This window comes from Pinus tabuliformis, chromosome 1_1 (assembly GCF_031772625.1).
Source record: "Pinus tabuliformis cultivar Carrire ecotype Pingquan chromosome 1_1, CPIR1, whole genome shotgun sequence".
NCBI classification, from domain to species: Eukaryota; Viridiplantae; Streptophyta; class Pinopsida; order Pinales; family Pinaceae; genus Pinus; species Pinus tabuliformis.
In genome coordinates, this window is record NC_142297.1 from 738,563,369 (window position 1) to 738,587,116 (window position 23,748).

Here is a 23,748-nt window from a genome sequence, read left to right on the forward strand (position 1 = left end):
TTCCAAATGATTCCCATTGCTATTAAAATGCTTTTATTTTTTGAAATTAAATATATATAACGATAAATATAATTTAATTTTTAAATGATAATTTATTTTTTTAATAAATCAAATGTTTTCCGTACACTAAATTTCAGATTGAATTGTCCATATAATTAACTTCAATTATATATAAAAATTAGTTAGTTCATGTATCATGCATGTTGGAGATGGTTAAGTGATATATAAATGATGGGTATATAAACTTTTTTTTTTTTATAAACTCATAATTTATGGAATTAAATTTTCATTGATGTGCTTAAATGGGTTACTCTCTTCGGATTTGTGCTTAAGGTTTATGTTTAAGATCTAGTGCAATGCACCATTCATTGTTACTTTGTGTTTCATTTGAATGTGCCCAATGGGTGTACTCATAAATCCTTATTCCCCAAATTAGTGAAATATATATTTATATATTTGTCTCTTTAGGAAATTAGAGAATAATTTATATATGATTATGATTTTTATTTTCAATTCTTAAAAATCAATATACAAATTATTGGAAACCTAATCCATAGGGATTATAGTATATTATATTATTCACTTGAACAAGAAGGAAAAATGCAACAAGTAAATTTTATAGACATCGGGAGTCCAAAAGACCTCTTGGGAGATGAATATAAACATCATAGGATAACACAATTATATGTGTATTATATGAATGGTAAATGCATCACACATTTATCTAAATCTATCTTTATTCTTATATGTCCAACAATGTTATCAGAGTTAGAAGATAAATTGTTCATATTGTAGAATCCATTATTCAGTGTTGACACATACTAGTAATGAAGAGATTTTTATATTCTCACATTTTATCTTACAATGGGTAATATTAATGATTGGCAAGTAAGCTCTAAATTTCAAAGTCCTATCAATCAAACAAAAGCAAGTGAGCTTGGCCACAATTACAACTAGAGCCATGAGCATGATTTGGTTTATAATTTTCCTTAAATCACAACTTAGTAAAGACCATAATTTATGATTTTTGTATTTAAATATACAAAAAATAAATATAAATATGAAAAATAATGTAAAAATAACATATTGTATATTAAATTTTAAAATCAAACATTTATTCAAAGTAGACACAATATAATTATTATTTAAAGTAACCATAATAATAATAATAATATAATTTTTGTGCTTTTCCCCATGAAAATTACATGTTTTAGTAATTTTTAAATAAATTAATTGTTGTATGAAGATAATATATGGTATATAACATTTCAATTAGGTATATTTATTGTGAAGAAATGTGTATTATTCTCTTTACTTTAATTTAATTTGAATTTGTGATTTTTCCATTTTAATGAATTGAGCATTTTCTCTTTCTATATAAAGAGAAAGAGAGTTGATATATTCATGTTTTTCAAATAAGTGAAAAAAGAATATACTAATATAATAGAAAGCCAATTATATATAAATATGAAATAAGTCAATTTTATATTAAAATTATTTCAATTCAAGATTTACTAATCTTCAGTACTTATGTAATAATATTATTTGTAGATTGAATTCTCATAATTATTTGTGTATTAACACTCAAAATATTATTTTATCGAAGGAAATTTATTTAGGATCAATGGAACTGAACCTAGTGGTGGTAGTATGGCATAGCTAGGGTCCACACCATAGTGGAACCATTGGCATGGCCATGGCTCCCTTAGTCGATTACTCCATCCTATGGAAATCGCTATGATCTCATCCTTAAGTTCCCATTCTCTTGACTCTTTGATGATGCCTAATTCTATCCTTTCTTTTATTATGTTGTCTTCTAATTAGGTTATGCAAGTTGTTACTCACATGTTAAAGACTACTTCAATCACTAAACACTATGGAAGATATAGTTCATTCAAGGTCTAGTTCTTCCCACCCCATATCCATGCCCTTGTTGGAAGAAAATGCGTCCTTCAAGGAAACTCCCATCAAAGTCAATCCATAGGGAGCATCTTTGAACCTGTCTCCCTCACAAATCATATAAGTAAGAGAGGATCCAACTTTATCTTTGCTAGTGCTTTTCCATGTCATATATCAAACAAATTATTTTCAAAGTAATGGGTTAACCCACACATTTAATGGTCTTTGGTCAAAATGTATACATACACATGCATCTATTTCCTTTTCAACCGAGAAACCAAAATCAAAGATGAAGCCTTTATCTACACATGCATAAAAGAATTCTTCATTCTAGAATTCGAACTAAGGGTAGAGATGATCCAAGATCTTTCGCTTATAGATGTGTTAAAGAATTACATGCATAAATTGTAGCTTAAACATAGAAATTTAATGTGCACATGAGAGAAGAGGTGAAACACATAAAGCATGAAATAAGACAACAAGACTTGATAATGGAGTTCGTCTGATTTGGACTATGTCTCCGGGCCCTGCTCAATCAATGGGGAGGCCTTCATTCATTAAGTGGCATGAGAAAGAAGAGTACAAGCATTAGTTACAAAAAAGGAGTTTTATACCACCATACTGAAAAATGGTCGAAAAATGCAGAACTCTGAAGGGGAAATGAACAATGTCATTGCGTTCATGGCATAGAGAAATGTTGAAACCATATAAAATTTGTCAAAATCTCACAAAGTGAAAATCCGGCCCTCCTGCAAAAATCTGCCTCAAACTGCGTGCGCTCCCTCCTCTGCTTGGGCGCAATGATAAACTGCGTTTAAATAATAAACAGTGGGCGTAAATCACAAGAATTTCGTTTGGTGAGTTGGTTTACGATAAGCTTGTTACGGAGGAGGTCAAGTGGTCAAACCCTGCCTCCTCCTTTTTTTACATACCAAAATATTTAATTAAAAAAAAAAGAGATTGGTGGGTGGAAGGTTAGGTCCGCGCCCCAAGGGTTGGCCCACCTTCCCACGCCATTTTCAAATGTTCTGTGGGAGGGGCCAGGGGTAGTGGTCTGCCCCTCCACATATATATGTTGCAGTTTTGGGGTGGCAGGGTTGGTGGCCTGCCACCCTTTTTTTATAATTTTTTTTGTTAAATAAAACAAACCGACCCTTTTTGAAGATTCGGGTTTTGACTGAAGGAGTCGTTTTAACGAGGCAACAATTTCACCCAAAATCTGGCTGGAGTTGGTCGGATTCCATCCTCCGGAAAAGTCCAAATTGTGTCCTCATTAGTCTTGCTTATTCAGCAAAAGTCAACCGAACTTTGACTGCCTCTATCTCCTTCATCCGGACTTAGATTGGAGTGTCGTTCGCACCGTTGGAATTAAGGCGATGAGCACTTCGATTTGATGTCAATTCAATCATCTTTCCACCACTTTGAATTTTGAACCTTTTCCATGCCACTAGTGTCTGGAGAACCACCTGAATCAATCTTCCCCATTGAGGAGCTTTTGGACCGCCAAAAGCTTTATCAGTCAATTGGCAAGTGAGGGAATTGTTCCCTCACTCTTTCTTATTCCAGCCATTTTGCCTTGTTAGGGTGCATCCCCTTGAAACCAACTTGAAGGTATTCCACATCTCTCCGTCATGAAGTCCTGGTTCTTCTGTCAAGGATGATGTCTTCAAGTAACTCATCAAGATACTCTGGTGCAAAGTCATCAACTGTAGGAACTGTGCCCACCTCTTCGGTGTCCATAATCATTGGTGGATCATATAGCTTTAAGTTTTCCACATTCACTACGGAGTACATTTGCATATATATCGGCAAATCGAGATGGAAGGCATTGTTTCCAGTCTTCTCTAAGATTGCGAATGGACCATACTAGATTGGTCGCAACTTCTTCCCTTCTCCCTTCGTCTTGTCCTTGCTGATATGGAACCACACTTTGTCACCCACTTGAAATTGATGGTTGACTCAGTGTTTTTCATGTCGAGCCTTGTACTAGGCTTGACTTTTCTCCAATTGCTTCTATATTGCTTGGTGAATCAACTGGATCCGCTGAATGAACTGTTGCACTTTTCCCCTGTCATCGCGTCCACTAGAGTCATCTTCCCTTCCAAAGACCATATCAAAAGGGTCTTTTGGCAGGTAGCCAAAACATGTCTCAAGTGGTGAACAATGCGTAGATGAGTGCACTGCTTGGTTGTAGGAATGTTGCACATATGGAAGATGCTCATCCCACAACTTAGGATGTTTCCCATAATAGCCTTGCAACAAGTGTACCACACTGCGGTTGACAACCTCTATTTGCGCGTCAGTTTGTGGATGAAATGTTGTGCTTCTTTTCAACTTGGTGTCCATCATCTTCCATAAGATGGTCCAAAACTCTCCGAGAAAGTGAGAGTCTTGATCTCACACAATCGATGTGGGCAACCCAAAATGGACCAAAACATGCTGAAAGAAAAGATAAGAAGTCTGCTCTACAGTGATCTACTTTTCACAAGGCATTAAAATACACATCTTACTAAAATGGTCAATGAAATGGTCAACGACGACATAAAAATAGTCATGACTTTTTCTAGACAAAGGCAAACCTCCTACAAAATCCATCGACACACTTTCTCATGGACGACTCGGAATAGGGAGTGGTGTGTAGAGCCTGAGTTTTCTATTAGAGGGCTTTGAAATAGAACACATCACACACCCCTTTACATAGTGAGTCACAATGTTCTTCATATGAGGCCAAAAACAAATTTTTTTCAACACCAAAATGACCAAACACAAGGGAGGTGTGGGCCTCCCAGATTACATGTACCCTTTCTCCTATGGGTATGCACAATTTTCCAGGGTGATACATCAATTTCCCCTGCAAGTGATAGTTGTCCACCTGTGAGCCATGGGTTAGTTTTGCATAAATCTCCTTAAAGTCATCATCGTTAGCATATTATTCAGCATAACTTTCAAAAGGTAACGAAGCATTATGCAAAATAACAGAAGCAAAAATAGGAGGACGAGATAGCATATCAACTACTTTGTTACTAGTGCCCTTCTTATACTTTATTACTAGATGAAACTGCTGAAGAAAACCCATCCACATGAAATTACGAGATTGCTGCAACTTGGTTTGTGACTGAAGATATTGCAAGGGTTGAAGATCCATATGGATGATGGTCTTCTTGCTGATCAGGTAGTGTTTCCAATTTTTCACACTCTGGACCAAGGCATATAAATCATTGTCATAAGTGGGATAGTTTATCACAGCCTGAGAGAACTTCTCTAAATGGTAACATATCAGCTTCTTTTGCTGCATCAGTACAACTCCCATGGCATATCCACTGGCGTCTATCTCGATCTCGAATGGCTATTGGAGATCTGGTAAGGCCAAGACCGATGCGGTGCTGATCTTTTCTTTCAATGTTTCGAAGGACTTCTGCTGCTTTCCTCCCCATTGAAAGACTTGCTTTACACTTGTCAATGCGTGTAAAGGTGCTGCAATAATAGAGAAATTGGCAATAAATCTCCTCCAATACTGTACTGCACCCAAAAAGCTGCAAACCTCGGTTACACTAGTAGGCTTAGGCCAATTTAAAATTGCTTCAACTTTAGAAGGATCAATTTTTAGCTGATCATGACCAACAATATGACCTAGGTAAACCAAAAAGGTTTTCGAAAACTAACAATTTGACAATTTTACAGAGTTTTTCTTTTTTCAATACATCAAGCACTTTCTTCACATGGCATACATGTTCATTCCAACTTTTACTAAAGACAATAATATCATCTATATATACAAGAATAAATTCATCAATGAAAGGCCTAAAGAGATCATTCATGACCCTCATGAAAGTGGTTGGAGCATTGCAAAGTCCGAATGGCATCACCATCCATTCGAACAACCCCTGTTTGGTCTTGAAGGCGGTTTTCCACACATCCTGCTCTGCAATTCGGACCTAGTGATAACTACTATGCAAATCCAATTTGGTGAAACAAATATCATTCTTTAACTGATCTAATAAGTCATCAATGCGAGGAAGAGGGTAACGATTTTTCACCGTGATTTTGTTTAGTGCTTAGTAATATACACACATCCTCCATGTGCCATCTTTCTTCTACACTAAGACAATCAATGAGCTGCATGGAGAAGTTCTCGTTCTGATGACCCCTAGGTTCAATAGTTCCTATACTTGCTTTTTGATCTCCTCCATCTCAATGGTTGACATCCTCTACATGCCAATATTTGGTAAAGGAGTTTCATGCTACAAATGGATCTCATGTTGGATTTCCCTCTTTGGAGGTAATCCCCTTGGTTCCTGAAACATCTCATCATAGTTAGAAATTAATTCACATAATTCATTTTTATGCACATGATCACAACCTTGGAAAGCATCGAATAATTCTACATCTTTTCCCCTTACAACCATAAGCATGCAACCCTTACTGGAATTCACCAACCTATTCATTTGTCCTGCACTTACAAGGCCGGCATTGATTTTAGTTTGATGAGCCTTTACAATATATTCTACCCCATCTTTTGTGATTTGGTATTTGTTTTCATGACGGAAGAAGATTGCCTTTCTACCATATAGATATGGACTCCCTAACACCATGCCACATATATCCAATGGTATCACATCAAGTTTTACCTCATCCACTAACTTAGAAGCAATCACTAATTTAACCTTGCACTGCTTAGTTACATTCAGTTTTTCTTTATCATGTATCCATCCAGGTGGGTAAGGTTTTGGATGTGGTTTGGTTTCCAAGCCTAGCTTCTTTACCAAGGACTCTGAAATTAAGTTTTCTTGGGATTCGGTATCAAATAGAGTTTCCACTTTTGTATGATTGGTGATAAATCTAATATGAAGTAGCTCAATTCTCTTTCGTTCATTAGGGAGAGACTCATCTATTGAACTAGTGCCTTCATGTGATTCAGAATTAACATGAGGTGTAAGAGTACCTTTTGTTCCCATTGTTGTCATCAATACTTCATCTCCGTAATCAGATCCAAGGTCTTGCTGCACAGTTACCATTGTCTTCTGCTTGCCTTTTCCTCCATATTTATTTAGTCTCTTTTCCGGGTACAGTTTCCAACAATGATCATCATCATGACCTTCCTTTTTGCAGTGAGTGCAATAAGGTCTTTCTCCTTCATTTTTCTTGGTTGATGTCGTCCTTTTCTCCTTTCCTTTTCCTTTCACTATGGGTTTGCCATTTGGAGGTTTGAAAGGTGTTTCTTGAAATGATCATCTCTTTCATTTTTTCCCCTGTTCTCAAGATGGATGGCCTTTACACTGGCTAAGTCAATAGTAGTTGGTTCAAACAATAATAATGAATGTCTAAGGTAACTATGTAATGATCCGATATACTTAGTTACTACTTCAAGTGAGTCAAGTGCAATGCCCAAATTAAGTGTTTGTTTTCTAAATTCCTCTGTAAAGCTTTGAACATCCTGACCTCTGCCTTGCCTTAAGTTTTGCCAATCCATTAAGGCTTTTTGTTTGTAACCCAAGGGATAAAGTTGTTCCTTTAATGCAGAAATGAAACCAGGCCATGAGGAAAGAAGATTACCCACACTCTTACTGCTTTGCAATTTTCTCTCCCACCAAACAAGAGTGGTGCTACTTAGCCGAAGAGAGGCTAGTTGAATCTTTTCCTCATCCTCTTCGATCTATTGAATCCTGTAGTAGATTTCAATCTGCCTAATCCTGTTATTAAGCTTTTCTACATTACTTTCATCGTTAAACATGGGAAGATCAAATTTGACATCTAATTTAAAGAAAGGTTTCTTAGATGCATCCCTTTAATTTCTATGATGATGGTGATGAGAGGAAGAAGAACTTTCACTCGTGGAAGGAGAAGGAGGGGGTTCTTCTCCACCATTTCCATGCACTGAACCTTATTCTTCTAGATTTCTCTCTTTTTCTTTCTCCAGCCTTGAAAGCAACTAACCGATATTTTCTACCATTGTATAGAAGGTTTTGCAGAAATTGCTCTCCTCTTCATGATGAGCCTCTTCATCTGCCATGTTTCTCCTTCCATGTGCATGCCCTGCTTCGAGATTGAAAGACTTTAGTTTCCCTTCGCCTCTTCGGAGCATGTTTCTTGTTAGCATACAAACATGCAATTCACATTGACAAAGACTTGCTCTGATACCACTTGATCCAAGATCTTTCTCTTATAGTTGTGTTAAAGAATTACATGCATTAATTATAGCTTAAACATAGAAATTTAATGTGCACATGGGAGAAGAGGAGAAACACATAAAGCATGAAATAAGACAACAAGACTTGATAACGGAGTTCGTCCGACTTGGACTACGTCTCTGGGCCCTGCTTGATCATTGGGGAGGTCTTCATTAATTAAGTGGCATGAGAAAGAAGAGTACAAGCATCAATTACAAAAAAGGAGTTTTATACCTCCATACTGAAAAATGGCTGAATAATGCAAAACTTTGATGGAGAAACAGACATCGCCATTGCATTCGTGGCGTCTAGAAATGCTGAAACCATATAAAATTTGTCAAAATCTCACAAAGTGAAAATCTGGTCATCTTGCAAAAATCTACCTCGAACAGCGTGCACTCCCTCCTCTGCTTGGGCGCACTGACAGTGGGCGGAAATCACAAGAATTTCATTTGGTGAGTTGGTTTATGATCACTTTGTTACGGAGGAGGTCGGGTGGTCAAACCCTGCCTTCTTTTTCTACATACCAAAATCTTTAATTAAAAAAAAGAGGTTGGTGGGTGGAAGGTTGGGTCTGTGCCCCAAGGGCTGGCCCACCTTTCCTGCACCTTTTTCAAATGTTCCGTGGGAGGGGTCGGGGATAGTGGCCCGCCCCTCCACATATATATGTTGTAGTTTTGGGGTGGCGGGGTTGGTGGCCCGCCACACTTTTTTATAATTTTTTTTGTTAAATAAAACAACTTGGCCCTTTTTTAAAATTCAAATTTTGACCGAAGGAGTCGTTTTAACCAGGCGATAATTTTTCTCGGAATCTGGCCAAAGTTGGCCAGATTCCTTCCGCCAGAAAAGTCCAAATTGTGTTTTCATTAGTCATGCTTAGTTAGCAAAAGTCAACCAAACTTTGACTACCTCTATCTCCTTCATTCGGACTCGGATTGGAGTGTCGTTAACACTGTTGGAATCAGGGCGATGAGCACTTCGATCTGATGTCAAGTTAATAGTCTTTCCACCACTTTGAATTTTGAGCCTTTTCCATGCCATTGGTGTCTATAGATCCACCTGGATCAAGGGACCTCATCCGCAACTTGGTTCATTGGTTTTGGGAAATGTTGGCTATGCATGAAGCCTTGGACCTCAACTTTCAACCCTTCTTTAGATTCACTGTCCTCCACTGAATTTTGGAGCTTTGATTCCTTCCAGATTATTGGAAGCACATTCGTAAAACTCCACTTTCAAATCATTGAAACATAAAGGATACCAATCACTAAACATGTTGGAATTGACATGGATATTGATATCAATGAATGGTTCCCAAAAGAAAATCAAGTTGGTTGTAAAGGAGTATATTTAGACATACCTTCTAGTTTATAAACAAGCTACCTTCCAATGTAAGTCTTGTTTTGAATTTGACCACATAGTAGCCCATAACCCAAATCTAGTAACTACGTGCTCAAACACTTAGAAAATTGCATAAGAATTCCACTTGATACGCAAGACAAAATGAAGAGCATCACATAACTAGCAAGGAACTCCCTTCAAACACCTTTGGATCCTAAGCAACCTAATATTGAATTCCATCCATCAATTTTTTAAGGAGAAGAAACAACTCATAGAGCACTTGTGATTCCTAAAGGAGCATAAAACAAACCATCATATTTGTTGAATTGATCCCAAGCACCTTAGGAAGTAGCATTGTCACGTGCTATGGACCCAATGTCTAAAAAAAGTCACATATCTAGGAAAACATCTTGAAGAAAATAAACGTGTCCCTCTTCTCGCACAAAAGAAAAAGACATGACCCTATCCTAGCACTCCTACCTTGGTGATCTCACCTACCTATCCTTATTAAGAAAAGGGATGAGGAGGTTGGGTTGATGTAGCAAAGGAAAAGGACAAGGCCATGTAATATCTGGACACAAGCAAGTTCTCTCAGAGTAGGAATCTGAAACATAAGAGAATTAGAAGATGAGGAAATGCAAGAATCAACAACAGCAATACAAGAACAACATGAAGAATGGATATGTCTCCAAGAAGAAAAATAAATAAACCACCTCAACAAATGTTGAATTACATGATACGACATAACATGAATTGCCATTGTAATTTGTTGAGTGTTAATTTATTATAATATATACATGTCAATCGTGAAAAGAAAAAACTTAAGTAGAGAAATTATGTGTGTATATGTGTGTGCGCGCCTAAAAATCCCTTACACTATAAAAATCAAGAAACCTTCCCATAAAAAAGACATTATTATGATATTGTATACCTCTCTAACCAAGTAATAATATAGATTTGATTTAATAGAATATCGAAATTTTGAATTAAAAAATGATAATATTTTATCATTTTAATTTTTTTTAATAAAAATGTATTTAGGAAGGAAATAAAATATCTTGGACCAAGTGCTTAAAGCGTTAAAGTGTTTTATTTATCTTTCCATATAAATGAAACCAATAAAAAATTTAAAACTAATGTTGAAGAGTTATTACAATGTAATGTAAATATCATGAGTTCCACTCCATCCACTATGTCAAGAGTATCTCAAATGCCCATTTGGGGGCCGATGTCATGCCAAACCACAAAGTTACACTATGTGGCAGATATTTATTAATGTATTACTAAAAAAATACAAAAGGTTCAGCATCATCAACTACGTTATAATTGTTGACTGGATCTATGTCACCTGTCGTTAATTTCATCAATAAATTTGCAAGTTCAACAGAGTGAAATTTAATATATTTTATTATGAAATGAACTACTCTTCTAAATTTATTTTATTGGTTAAAACTAAACCATTAAATATATTGATGGACTTCAGTTTATCATCCTTTTGACATTGGGTTCGTTTTAATATTTTTATAATATATTTATGTTGATATAAATTACTAGGAATGAAATTTAAAATTTCTTTCACCTTTTTGTTTGGAAGATTAAAAACATTTTTACATAGTTATTTGAGTACCTAATTCTACTCAGCTGCAATGGAAAAATTAACAATGTCTATCTAAATAATCATATCATTATAAAAAACAAATTATTTAATTTAATATTAAATATTTATTTATATAATATGTTATGATAGTGATATTTATTTATTCAAATGTATTATCATTAGATTATTAATATTTATAAAAAGTAAAGATAAAATATACTCTTTGTTTGTTAACTCAAATTTAATAGTATATAATAATAAATTTATTTTATTTAATAATAATATACTAATCTATTGTTTTAATCAAAAAAATATATTGTGAAGGGTTTGAATTTAAAAAATTTACAACCTCATTCTTTCTGGACTTGTTGGCCATAATATAATAACAAAATTATATGATAAATAAAAGGAGTATACTAGAGAATCACATATAAAATGCCTAGTAAGACCAAAAAACCCTAAGAATCAGTAAGCAGCTAACATTCCTCCTTAATCTAGAGGGTGCACCAGAGTTGGGTTATCGTGTCCATGGTCTGGTGACATAGGAGGATTGAAAGCACAATGTACATGACCTTCCATTTGCTCCAATCTTCCTTCTAGGCTCTCCATTCTCTCATGAATTCTCTTATGACCGTGTCACTGAGAAGAAATATGTTCATCATACATCATTGGTTTCGTTGAAGGTCATTCATAGAACCATTGACCGTGTTCTTGTCCTCATGCTTGTCGCAGCCAATTTGTTCCAAAAGTAATAAGATTTTTTGAAGACAATCATCAATAGAATCAAAAGGTGGAGGCAGTTCAATTCTACTAGGAGATTGTGTTGGTTGAGGGTCGACTTCTTCCCCCAAATCTCAATTTTCCATTGCATGGGCTGCCCCACAACCCTGTGGACCAATGCCCCAGCATACTAGCCCATGTTGTCATAGCATGAGACTTTAAAATGCCAATATGCACCTACATTCAGTGGTGCTTTGCTGAGAATTCCTTGTTGGAAATAATGTTAATACTGAGAGGGGGGTGAAACAGTATTAAGGCTAATTTAAATTTTATTCCTATTTATATTTTCATTCAAGTTTAGCATTCATTCATGTGACTATCAATAGCATATCATGTAGCAACAATATAAAGTAACACATGAACACACACACACCAAAAGCATGAGCAAAAAACACATAGAACACAAAGGATTTAACGTGAATACCCAAAAGGGAAAAAACACCAATTTTGTTTATAATGTATATAGAATCTCCTACTCTATCCGTGGCTCCCTCAGGTCTGTAAAAGACCCGATTGACCCTAAGGACATGAAGGGCGTCTATATCATTCCCTGTTCCTGTGGGACCCCTTATATTGGTGAGACTGGTCGCTCTATCACTCAACGGATTAGTGAGCGTTCGGCTGACTTGAGACATGGTAGGACCAAGTCCTCAGCCCTGGCTGAACATGCAGGGAAGACTATGCATCATGTATGTATAGAAGAGGCTCAAGTCATTGCCAAAGTTGCGCAGTTTCACCATCGCAAATTTAGAGAGGCCCTGGAGATTGAAAAAAGGCCGAATAATCTTAATAGGGATGAGGGCTGGAAGATTAGCAGCTACTGGGTCCCAGCCTTGTCTTCCTAGCCTCCTCATTCCCCTTGTGTTTCCGTCTTCCCCCTCCTTAAGTTTCGTTTTTGGCGGATTAGTCTGAGTTTTAGGGTATTAACCTTGTCCCGTTTATGATAATATTGGATTTATTAGATTAGATTTTTTGGTTCCATTATTTTGATTAAATATGCTCCCTTTACTAATGTCTAAAAAAAAACCCTTTTAAACCTTATAAGTAATATTATATTTACCTAATGACATAATTAACTTTAATAATGGAATATTGAGTATATATTGAGTATTTAATAAATATAAAACGGTTATTTAAATATTAAAGGAGACATAGTTTACCAATGACCATTAGGTTTAAAAGAGAATTAGATAGTAGTATAAATAAATATATATATGATATAACAATAATATTAGTTATTCTAGTATTAATAAACTTGAATATTACTTTATTCTAATAATAATAATTTTTTAATAAGAATTCTACTTAATATTGGTATTATGAATTATTAAATAAATATGGATTTATTAATAAACATAGATGACTATATTTAAATAATAAATAATTAAATGGTAAAAATTTTACCGAAGATAACTAAATTCTAAGAGTAACATTTATTTATATTTAAATAATATTAGAATAATAATATTTATAGATTATTATACTTAAAAAATAAAAAATAAATAATAAACATGGATATCATGGAAAATTTTAGGGGCTAATGTTCGCCCAGTGGGCTAATTTTCCATGATTTTTCCAAAAAAAAGATTTGCCAATTTCCAATTTTATAAAAGACGATTCGCCCAAATTTTAGAATATAAAATTATTTTACCTTAAAAATCGCCAACATTATAGAGAGACTATATATAAAATAATTATAAATTTGATTAATTTTACAAATATATCAATAAACATTTATAATTTGCATATTAGGGATTAGTGAGATTCGCCAATGTTTGAAACTTCAAGAAAATTTCCCATCCTTAAAATTTTCCTTGATGGATATTATATTATGAGTTTAATCTTAGATATTATTACAGCTATATTTATATGTTTATAGGACCATTATATGTAAATAATAAATAATAAAATAGTATATTTTTACCTAAGATAACTAAATTCTAAGAGTATCGTTTATTTAAATAATAGTAGAATAATAATAATTATAGATCATCTAATAAATATATGACCATTATATTTAAATAATAAACATGGATATTATTCAAATATTATTAAATGATTTTAATCTTAGATATAATTAACAAATTTAACTGTTTTAGCTATTTATAGAAATGTTAATAGTTAAATTGGTGGTTTGACCGGGATCCTTAGGTCAAATTAGCCGTTGGCAATATAGCCATTGGAGTCTCTGCACGCTCTATTTAATCAGCTAATCCGGATTGGTTCTTCAACTTGTCCTGACGATGAACCACACTGGTTGGTTCGAAACGCGTCGACAAAAGAGTGGTTATGTGATTTTGCCAAAGATTATCTATACAATCTCCTACTCTATTACATCAATTTGTTTGTGAGTCGCCACTTACAAGAAGCACCAACTCCCTTAAATTTTTTGGTAGCACCCACTAGTAAGAAGCACCAAATCCCTTCTTTGTAGACACCTGATCAACTTACCATGAAGAACCAACTGAAGCATGGACTTCTTGGATTTGTTGTAAGCACCAACTTGCAGCTTCATAGATTTATGCAAGCACCAACTTGTAGGAGGCACCCACCTCCAATCTCTACTCAGAACCTACTAGATGGAAGCTTCAATTCCTTGTTTTGCAGACTCCAACCCACACTCAATAAGGAACTTGATTGCTCTTTGTTATGGCACCCACTTTGCCTATTTTCATATTTGAATTTGCTAGCTCTTAGCCCTTTTTTTTTCTTAGTAGCATATGCTCAACACTTTTCCCTCTAATCTCATTAGCAGCCTTCAATCTACTTAATCCATGCAGCACTCAAATTACTAGCTTACTTTTCAGTAGCACATATCATCGTAGCTCTCGGCTCTCGTACACTTTACATATCATCTCTCGTCCTTTCTCTTATTCATAGGCACTCTTGGCCTCTCTCCTTGTAGCACACACGCACACTCCTGAGCTCCCTACTCTCACTCAATAATGTTGCATTCCACGCATTGAACAATGACAATCCTTGGTTGTGTTCCCCTCTTACACAGAGAAAAATGCAGTCCCTATTGTCAATCACACACTTCCTAAGTGAGTAATCTCAACATGAATCTCCATCCTATTGTTGCATCTAATTACTTGGCCGTTGCAGCATCATTAACTCTGAGAATGGGCACCTCAGTGTTTTTCCATATTGAGAACTAAATGTCATTCCACTTGCACACACAAAGAGATCCTCCATTAAATTCTGCTTGAATAGACAACATGGCTCTCCAACACTCAAGATGTACTTTGGCATGGCGCTCTGAGATTTTGGTCAAATCTTATACACCCAACACTCTTTTCCATTTAATTCTCCATAATGTGCAAGGAACACTCAGGTATGGCTCATTCTGATAAAGTTAGGCACCATATTTTAGCTCTGCAAGTCGTGGTACTCGTTTCCTTGATCCAGTGATCTCTGCAATCACCATTGACTCCATTAACCCTGCCTATACATTCAAATTATGCACACAAAATAGTTTTCGACCCATTCATTATTCAAATGCCCGCTTGATCCAATTAAGGCCAATAGAAAATTTTGGCTTATATGGCACAAATAGTTGTCGACACGTTCAATGTCAATATACATTGGCCCACATGTCCTTTATCCCTTGGCTCCATTTTGTGCATGACCCTTATTCATTATAATTAGGTCGAAGTCCCTCTAAACATGTGTCTGCAACTCCTTTTTAAATGCCTTTGAAATAGGCCCTCAACACCTCCTTTCAGTGTAATAATATTGTAGGCACGTGGTATCATTAACATGCGAAATCCATCACAAAACATCTCATGATCACTCTTTTTGAACTAATTCCCCAAGGGATTAAACATCATGAACTAATATTTTGCACCCATGGTCACACAATGTACACAGAACCAAGTCCTGAGCTAACTTTAGCCCCTAGTATTCCTTCTAGGATTACATTTCAACGTGGGTAAACCCACTATAGCCACTAGCCAATCAATATTTAGTCAGGATTACCTATCATAGCCACCATGATGCCACCATGTCCCAGTTCCTAGTCAGCTGAAGCAACCTCCCTTGAACCTTTTTATTTCCTTTCAGGTGGCACCTCGAGGATGACATGTCTCGGCCTCATTCTCATTGGTTCTCAGCTCTACCTTAACCACCACCACATCTTGGTGCTTAGTCAACGTGGAAATCCCTCTCTTATTCTCTTTTAAAACCTTCCGGGGTCTCAAGGCCGAGATGATGTGATTTTGTGGGACCACTCATGCACATTTAGACAAATCAACGACCAGTTGGGGTGATTTGTGCTCCACATATGCCTAATGCCTAGTCAGCCTAGATGCCTTTACCTGTTCCCTTTCTAAACGATCCAGGGTAGCCCTTCCAGGATGATATCATGCTCATGTCACCATTACCACATGGCACCTCCTCAGTGGTGACACATTTCACTCGGATTTGGCCCACATTACCTCCTAGAAAAACTGAAAATGCATGCCACATGTCCCTTGTGCTGATATTAGGTTGATGTCATCATGCTAACCATATTGTCATGTTGTCTATATGAGCCAATTACATTGTGCCATCTATAATCTATGTTGTCTTGAGTATGAAGTCAAAGGGGGTCTTGAGCCTTTTTTTTACAACAAATTCCTTTGTTAAATTTATAAAGGTTCTTGGTCTTATTCAATTGTTGCATTGACTAACACATATGCATGTCCCTACATCATCTTGGGATATTGCAAACTTTGCTACGCTTGGCTCTTCTAGGGAGGGACCTTTAAGTTGAGCTATCCTGTGGGGCCTCCCATCACTGCAAAACTTCCACCAATGAAAATCCTTTGCCACCACTGATGTCCTCCCAAGCTTGCATCATCTTGGGTGTTCACTCTTGTGTGCTCCTTTGGTTCTTCCGCGGAAGGACCTCAGGGATGATTTTGTTGTGGATCCTCCTCGCACTGAAATTTCCACCAATCAATGCCTTTCCTACTATTGTGTTGATTTTCTACCTCCACCCAGGCTTACATCATCTCGGGCCTCAAAACTTATGCGCACTTTGGTCCTTTCGAGGAAATCTCTGCCATGATAAGTTTTCATGTGGGCTCCACTAGAGGCCAATAAAAAAACAGTCCACTACTGACATCCTCCTCAGCTTTCATCATCCCAGGCGCTTCCTTTGTGCACAACTTCGAACCATTGGAGGAATAACTCTCGGGGTTACGTGTCTCTGGCGAGACTTCTGCTATCCAATAAAAACTTGGTCCATCACTTTGTTGTTTACCCACATTTTCTCAAACCGTCACTTAGCCACTCCACTAGAAAATTTGTTACGTTTGGAAACCCCACCAAACTCAACTTGCTCCAAATGGTCCTCCAACAACTTAGCTTTACAAAATTTGATTTTTTAGGTCACCAGCCTTTGATTGGAAATAACTTTTGATCCAAGATGCCATTTGTGGACTTTAGCATACCGTTGGAAATTTATTTCCGAGCATAATCCAACAACATCATTTCTAAATCATCTGAGCTTATCTCCCCCAGAATAAATGAATTCAAAGCCTCAAACTCCTCCTGAGTTTGACACACCACGCACACTAATGCTAGCCCAATTGACATCAATGCCAACAATCTTGTTGCCACCTTCCAACCTAGCAATTCCAATTGTCCAACAGTCTCCCCCTTTTGGCATTGATGACAACAACTCATCATTGATGGCCACTCCTTGTGCCTTCCTATGCATGGATTTCTCTCCCTTGCTTGGGCCATCAACAACTTACTCTCCCCCTTTGAAATCAATGGTTGTTCTACCCCTTCCAATTAATGTCTAAGGGTTTGGATGCTAATGTGCATTGTTCTTTGCAGAATTCTCTTCAGGGGTTTATATATCCTTGATGATGCACTTGAAGTCTTCCAGCCAAACTCATCTACAAACATCATAAACAAAGACACAAGCAAGAATCAACCATTAGCAAAACATGTCCTTGTGCCTTCTTATAGTTGTTGCTACTCTAGGAACTTGAGATTTATGATATGCTCCCCCTGAAGATATATTGACTCTTCTATGAATGATAATGTAGTTTTGGATACCTTATTGTTGTTTCCTTAAAAACTCTCTTTGCCACTGCATATTTTTTACCAAATAAAAGGAAACTGATACAAATTAAAACTACAAATGGTATTGTTCTTGTTGCAAATACCAACCATTAGTGATGCATTTCAGATTGTTGTTCACTTTTGTTGCTCCTTTAGAGATTGTGCTCACTTTTCTTGAGCATTCTAACAATCAATTCTTCTCCCCCTGAGATCATGCTTCTCGAGATAGGGATTGTTTCTTAATTGATACCAATTGTAACAAAAAGTTTATACAAATTGGACAATGTACCAGGTAAACTCTCATAACTTCTCAAAAATAAATGCCACTTACATAAAAATGTTACTCCACATGAACCAAAGACCACCATTTTGCACAGTGGTACCAATTGAAAGCTAAGGGAGATGCAAAGTTTGTACCAATTGTGTTCATGAACATAATATCGCTAGGCATAATCAAATTCGCAGATTAAATGAAATAAGGGTATTTCACCCAAGATGAAAACCTTTCATTTCCTAAGCAATCACGCTTCCTGAGGTTAAAAATCCTTACTTGCTACTACTAATAAAGCATCTCCCCCTAAGCCAATGCTCTCTTCCTTTTTTTTCATCTTGTTTCATCTTCCTTCTTACTTTTGCATGGGGACTGATCCTATGGACCTGATTTAAACCTTGCTTTTGTTGTAGCTCCGGTTAGGTTCTGTTGAAGCCCCGAAAATCGGGTCGACAACAAGGGGGATACCCGCCCGGTCCGGACCTTGGTTGGCAACTCCTTATCCGTTTTGTATAGCGGGTCCGACTGGGGATAATGGGACCAGTTTCCCAATCTATGGGTGTGTGTGTGTAGAATTGGATGTTGCTGATCTAACAGTTCCTATCTAAGCTATTCTAATTCAAACTTTAATCTAATTCTGTTCTATTGTAATCTAATAAACAACACATCTAATCTATGCTAACCCGGGATGTAATTCTTCTATTATGCGATCTAAAGAAATTTCAAATAACAACTGGTAATAAATATCATTCAACGATTATAAGAAAGGAAATCAATTGGGATGAACTATTTCGCATAAAAAGTTAGGCAAAACAGTTGTGAACAACATATCGCATAATAAGCTATTCATACATTACACATAAATAAATAGCTACCACTGTACAAAAGTTCCAAATGATAACTCAAGCATTCATGCAATAACATATAAACAACTAAAAACTGTATATCACTTTAACATATAAGCAGAAATGGTCAAGAGATAAAAGTACCATTTATGACTGGTCCTACTCATAAGCTTCAAGCAACAATGATTTATCTCTCCTTGCTCTAACATCTACTAAGAGTACAAAAGTGCAACATCAGTAGCAGATATCAAATGCAAACATCAACAAATCTTGATCCATTCATTCACCAAAACCTCCTCTGAGGGTGCAAAAGTGCATGTTCTGAGGACAAGTTTTTGATAAATTTCTGGACCCTTCTCTAAATGCATGAGAAGGGTTTAAATACTACTAACTAAATAACTTAATTACACAGATTCAGGATACGGTTTAAATGACCGCCCTTTTTCTAAGCAAAACTATTTCTAAAACTTAAATCTAATATCTAACTATTTCTGCATTTGCTCCTTAATGTTGCGAGCATTCAATATTTGCCTGGGTAGAGTCGGCTGACTGTCTTCCGCTTTTGGTTGAGCTAAGCAAACAGAAATGGCAAGAGATGGCACCATCTTTTCAGCAAAAATAGAATATATACTTGAGAATCATCCTCTGGCTATGTGGATTTACTGTGTATGCTCAGTAATAATCCAAATTCTACTTGGTTAATCCTCAAATTGCCTCTGCCTTTGCTTTTTTGCGTTTTCCGGGCTTATGAGTGCCTGAGCAGTTAAGGACTTTGCTTTTTGAAAAATTTTCTCAGCGATGCGCGATTAGTGCTAGGCGCTAATCGCGCATCGGAAACTGCCTCCATTCTTTGATCCGGGCCTTTCTGGTGCGTTTTTCACCTTTTAGCGCCTTTTCCTTCACCGGGTATAAGCTTCAAAATTTTGTAAACATACTGCTTTCGTGAGCTTCTGACCTTGAGCGTTAAATCGCCTGTTGATATCAACATTGTTCAACTACTCATTCAACCATGGCTCTGACTGAAAGATCTGTAATGGATAGCTCAGCAGCGCTCTGGAATTTGCGGCTCTGTTGCATGCGGTATCCGTTCATGAGGGCATCTCTTCTCTGTTTCCGAGCATTGGAGCTTTACCCTTTTCCTTTATCGCTTCCTGCACATTGCTTCATGTTGTTTCTGTTTTTCATTCCTGCAGTTCACACATGAGGAGAGAGTAATGATAATAAAAATCGACAAGAAAGCTCTGAGCTCTACGGATGTACAAAAACATGCCACCTGACGTGAACTAACTCTTCGAAAAACACAAAACTGTCTTTCATTAACACTTGGCGTATCATTCATTAATTTTCATTAAAGCGCGTATCCAATTTTTGGTTTATGGACAGCTTTTCTTGAATGTTGAGCCGGGGAAAATTTGCGATGGACAATTTCTACCATTCGCATCACATCATCGTAGTATCTCGTTATCGCAAGATCGCAGATTGTTACAATCGTTAAATGGTTATGTGTTTTTTTATGCGATATTGCGATATGTGATATCGCATATTGGCCATCGGCAATTTTTTAAGGTTTTCGAATATGAGCGTTTCTTAATGCATGCGATGCGATGGAATTCGCGTCGCTTACTAAGGGTCCCCACTTACCTAGTGTTATTGCTAATACTAAATAAGGAGGGGGGGTTGTTGGTGGCCACAACAGGTTCCTAAACCAATATGAGTCATAATTTTGAATGACTAAGGTTAAGCCTTGTAATATTGTACATACCTTTTCTTTCTGCAAATGTTTTCCATATTATAAAAGTTAAAAAATGTAAAGAGGGTATGTCCTAAAAGAAAAATCAAAGGACAAAAAGAATAAGAGAAGGTCAAAAAAATGAAAATATATGAACCCCAAAAACAAAGGAGACCATGAAAGTGTGCAAGTCTAAATGCCACTACTATTTACTTTTATGCATAATAATCGTTGTGTGCAACTTGTTATTCATGCCACAATCTATGGTAATCAAACTGTTTAATCTTGGTTATTTTATGCTTTGAATTTTATGTTTATAGTTAGATAATAAAATCTAACCAAACAATTTAATCTTGGCAGATCATTAGGTAGGTAGAGAAAATAAAAGTAGATCATAAGCTTAATCTGAGCCCTTGGATGATATAAGGTTAGAATTAGATAGATTATTTTTCAAAAGAAAAATAGATGAATAAGGGTTTGCTTGCCTAAATGCACCTAAAGAAATGAAGAAAACATGTTAGAGGTAAGATATGGGTAAGTAGAAGAAAGGTTGTTGAAGTACAAAGTTAATTGGATCGAAACACATACATCATGCTTATACACATCTTTCAACATGTATGGTCAACTATGGAAGCAAAGACAAAGGTTAACAAGTTCATGTGATTAACTCCCCCTCATTCATTTTTTCCCTTATACATACTAATTTCCTATCTACAAGTATGTTCTAGTACTTTTAATCCTACAAGTCAAAGAGGCTCAAAGAATCTCTCTTACTTTTGGTGGGACCGGACCCTCGGCTTAATGACTTATGGACACAAGTGCTAGAATCCCCTTCATAAAATCATCCCCCCTTCATAAAATCCATTTCCCCTCATCACCCTAAGAAAACCCTTTTCCTAAGGTTAAACACCATTAATCTAGGAAAAGTGAAAGCCCCCCATGTAAATCCCTTTTCACTCAAAAACCCACAAAAAACCTTTTATCCTAAGTATAAAACAAAGTGCGAGAAATGCATACATTTTACCTTTTTACTTAGGTAAAACTCACTCCATCCATCGCATTTCATATTAATTATTAACTTTATTATATAATTCCCGATATAACCCTTTTCCCGTATATTAACTAAATCCCTATGTGAAAACCCCCAACCCTTAGTTTTAATAGAAACTAATACATTTACCCCTTATCCCGACAAAACAAATAAATCCCCATTAACCCCAAATAAACACAAATCACTTCTGATTAAAGCTTCAGGCCCCCCAAGCCTCCGTACATTTCCTCCGTGCTGTTTCACGACCCGACCACCGTCCGATCATCCGCGCTCAAATCCTACGATGCGTAGCCGTATCGGCCTCACCCGACGCCCGACCTTTACCCAAAGAGTTAAACCTCGTTATTAAGCCTCGCCCGATCATTGTTAACCCATGATTAAACCTTAAATAATCTCATACTGCCAAAGTTTAAAGCCTGGGCCCCCACTTAAGCCCAAGCTTTTATCTCCCTCTCTCTTCCCTCGCCCGATTGTTGTCCGATCAACATCCACTTCATTCGACACTCCATAGCCATATCGGCTGCGCTTGACGGCTGAACGTTACCCACCCGATAAGGTAGTTTTCCCCGACCCCTCGATGGTTACGTGTCACGCTCTAGAGTATATCGGGTGATCCCTCCTAAAAACCGCCTTCGCCTCATAAGCGGTGTGACGACCCCCAATACCGCCTCCATGCCAATATGATAAATGGGACAACATGAAAGCAGTTCACTAGCTGTCTCTATCTTCCTGCAAGAAAATATTTGTATTTCCTAGATTAAATCTCAAGTCAGTTTGAGATATTTGTAATAAAACCTTAGTATAAATACTTCACAATTTGAAGTATGTAGGGTGGATTCTTAGACATTTCTATAGACTTATTGATAGAAAGATTGTAAAGCCATTGGAGCATTGATTGAGCCAGCAAGCTATATTGATGAATAAAGACTAAATATTTCAAAGGATTCATGTGTGGAGAGAAGTGCAGACAAGTATTTTCTCACGTTGTTGTTATCTTTCTTAAAGTTTTTCCATAATGTTTATCTGAATCTGAATGCCATAATTGGATTATTATCTTAGAATTTCTTTAATTACACTCTGTTATAATAGTTAGGCAAATAAATGTTTTCTACTGATAATCTAAGTTAAAGAATTCTTAATTTATCCTTAGTTTAGGTTGTTTCTTTATAATCTATAGCAAAGGGTTCTTAATTGCCCTTTGTTTCCGATTACCCTTTGTTCCTCATTTCAATCCCAGTCTGAGAATTCTTAATTGCTCTCTCACCTAGGTTAAAACCTTTTTCACCCCACTGGCCCTAAGACCTACACTCTATTCTACTATCTTGCCCTTTGAACATTCCCTTTAATGAGTTGATCCAGTCCTGCTGCTCTTTTGTTGACTCCATAGCCCAATGGACTAGAGACATCATCCTATCCATCCTTTTAAAGACCCCCACCACCCAATCTTCAATACAAATCAAAAACCCCTTGAACATTCAGAACTAGCCTAAAATCCTAGCAAACAAAGCTAAATCATATAGAGAGAGCCCTCTTTGAGCTTAGGTTGGCTAAAGCCTATGCCCAAAAGTTGGTTTGTGGTTACCTCAGTCATTTTCTTTCTTCTAATAACTTCTATAGAAAATTCTGAGTGATAACATAGTGGCGAATCCACTGGGGAACAACAACTCCCCAGTCCTAATAAAGCTTTAAGAAAATTCCAATTCAATATTTTGAGCCTCTTAAAGTCATTTGTTAGAAGTTATACTGAAAAAAGATCACAAAAACAATTAAAAATTTGAAATTCTCGATTTTAGGAAGACTCATTTTACTAGGGCTAATCCAGATCCCAACCCTCCCCTAGTAGTTGATAATCCCAACTTGATTTCAAGAAAATCTAAAAAAGAAGAAAGTTCAGTTAGTCAAATACCTTTAGTTAAAGCTAATTCATGTCCTGATGAGTGGTTATTTTTAGAAGATCTTCCCTTTGATGTGCAATTTGATCTTTCATTATTTAGAACAAAATCTGAAAGTGCAA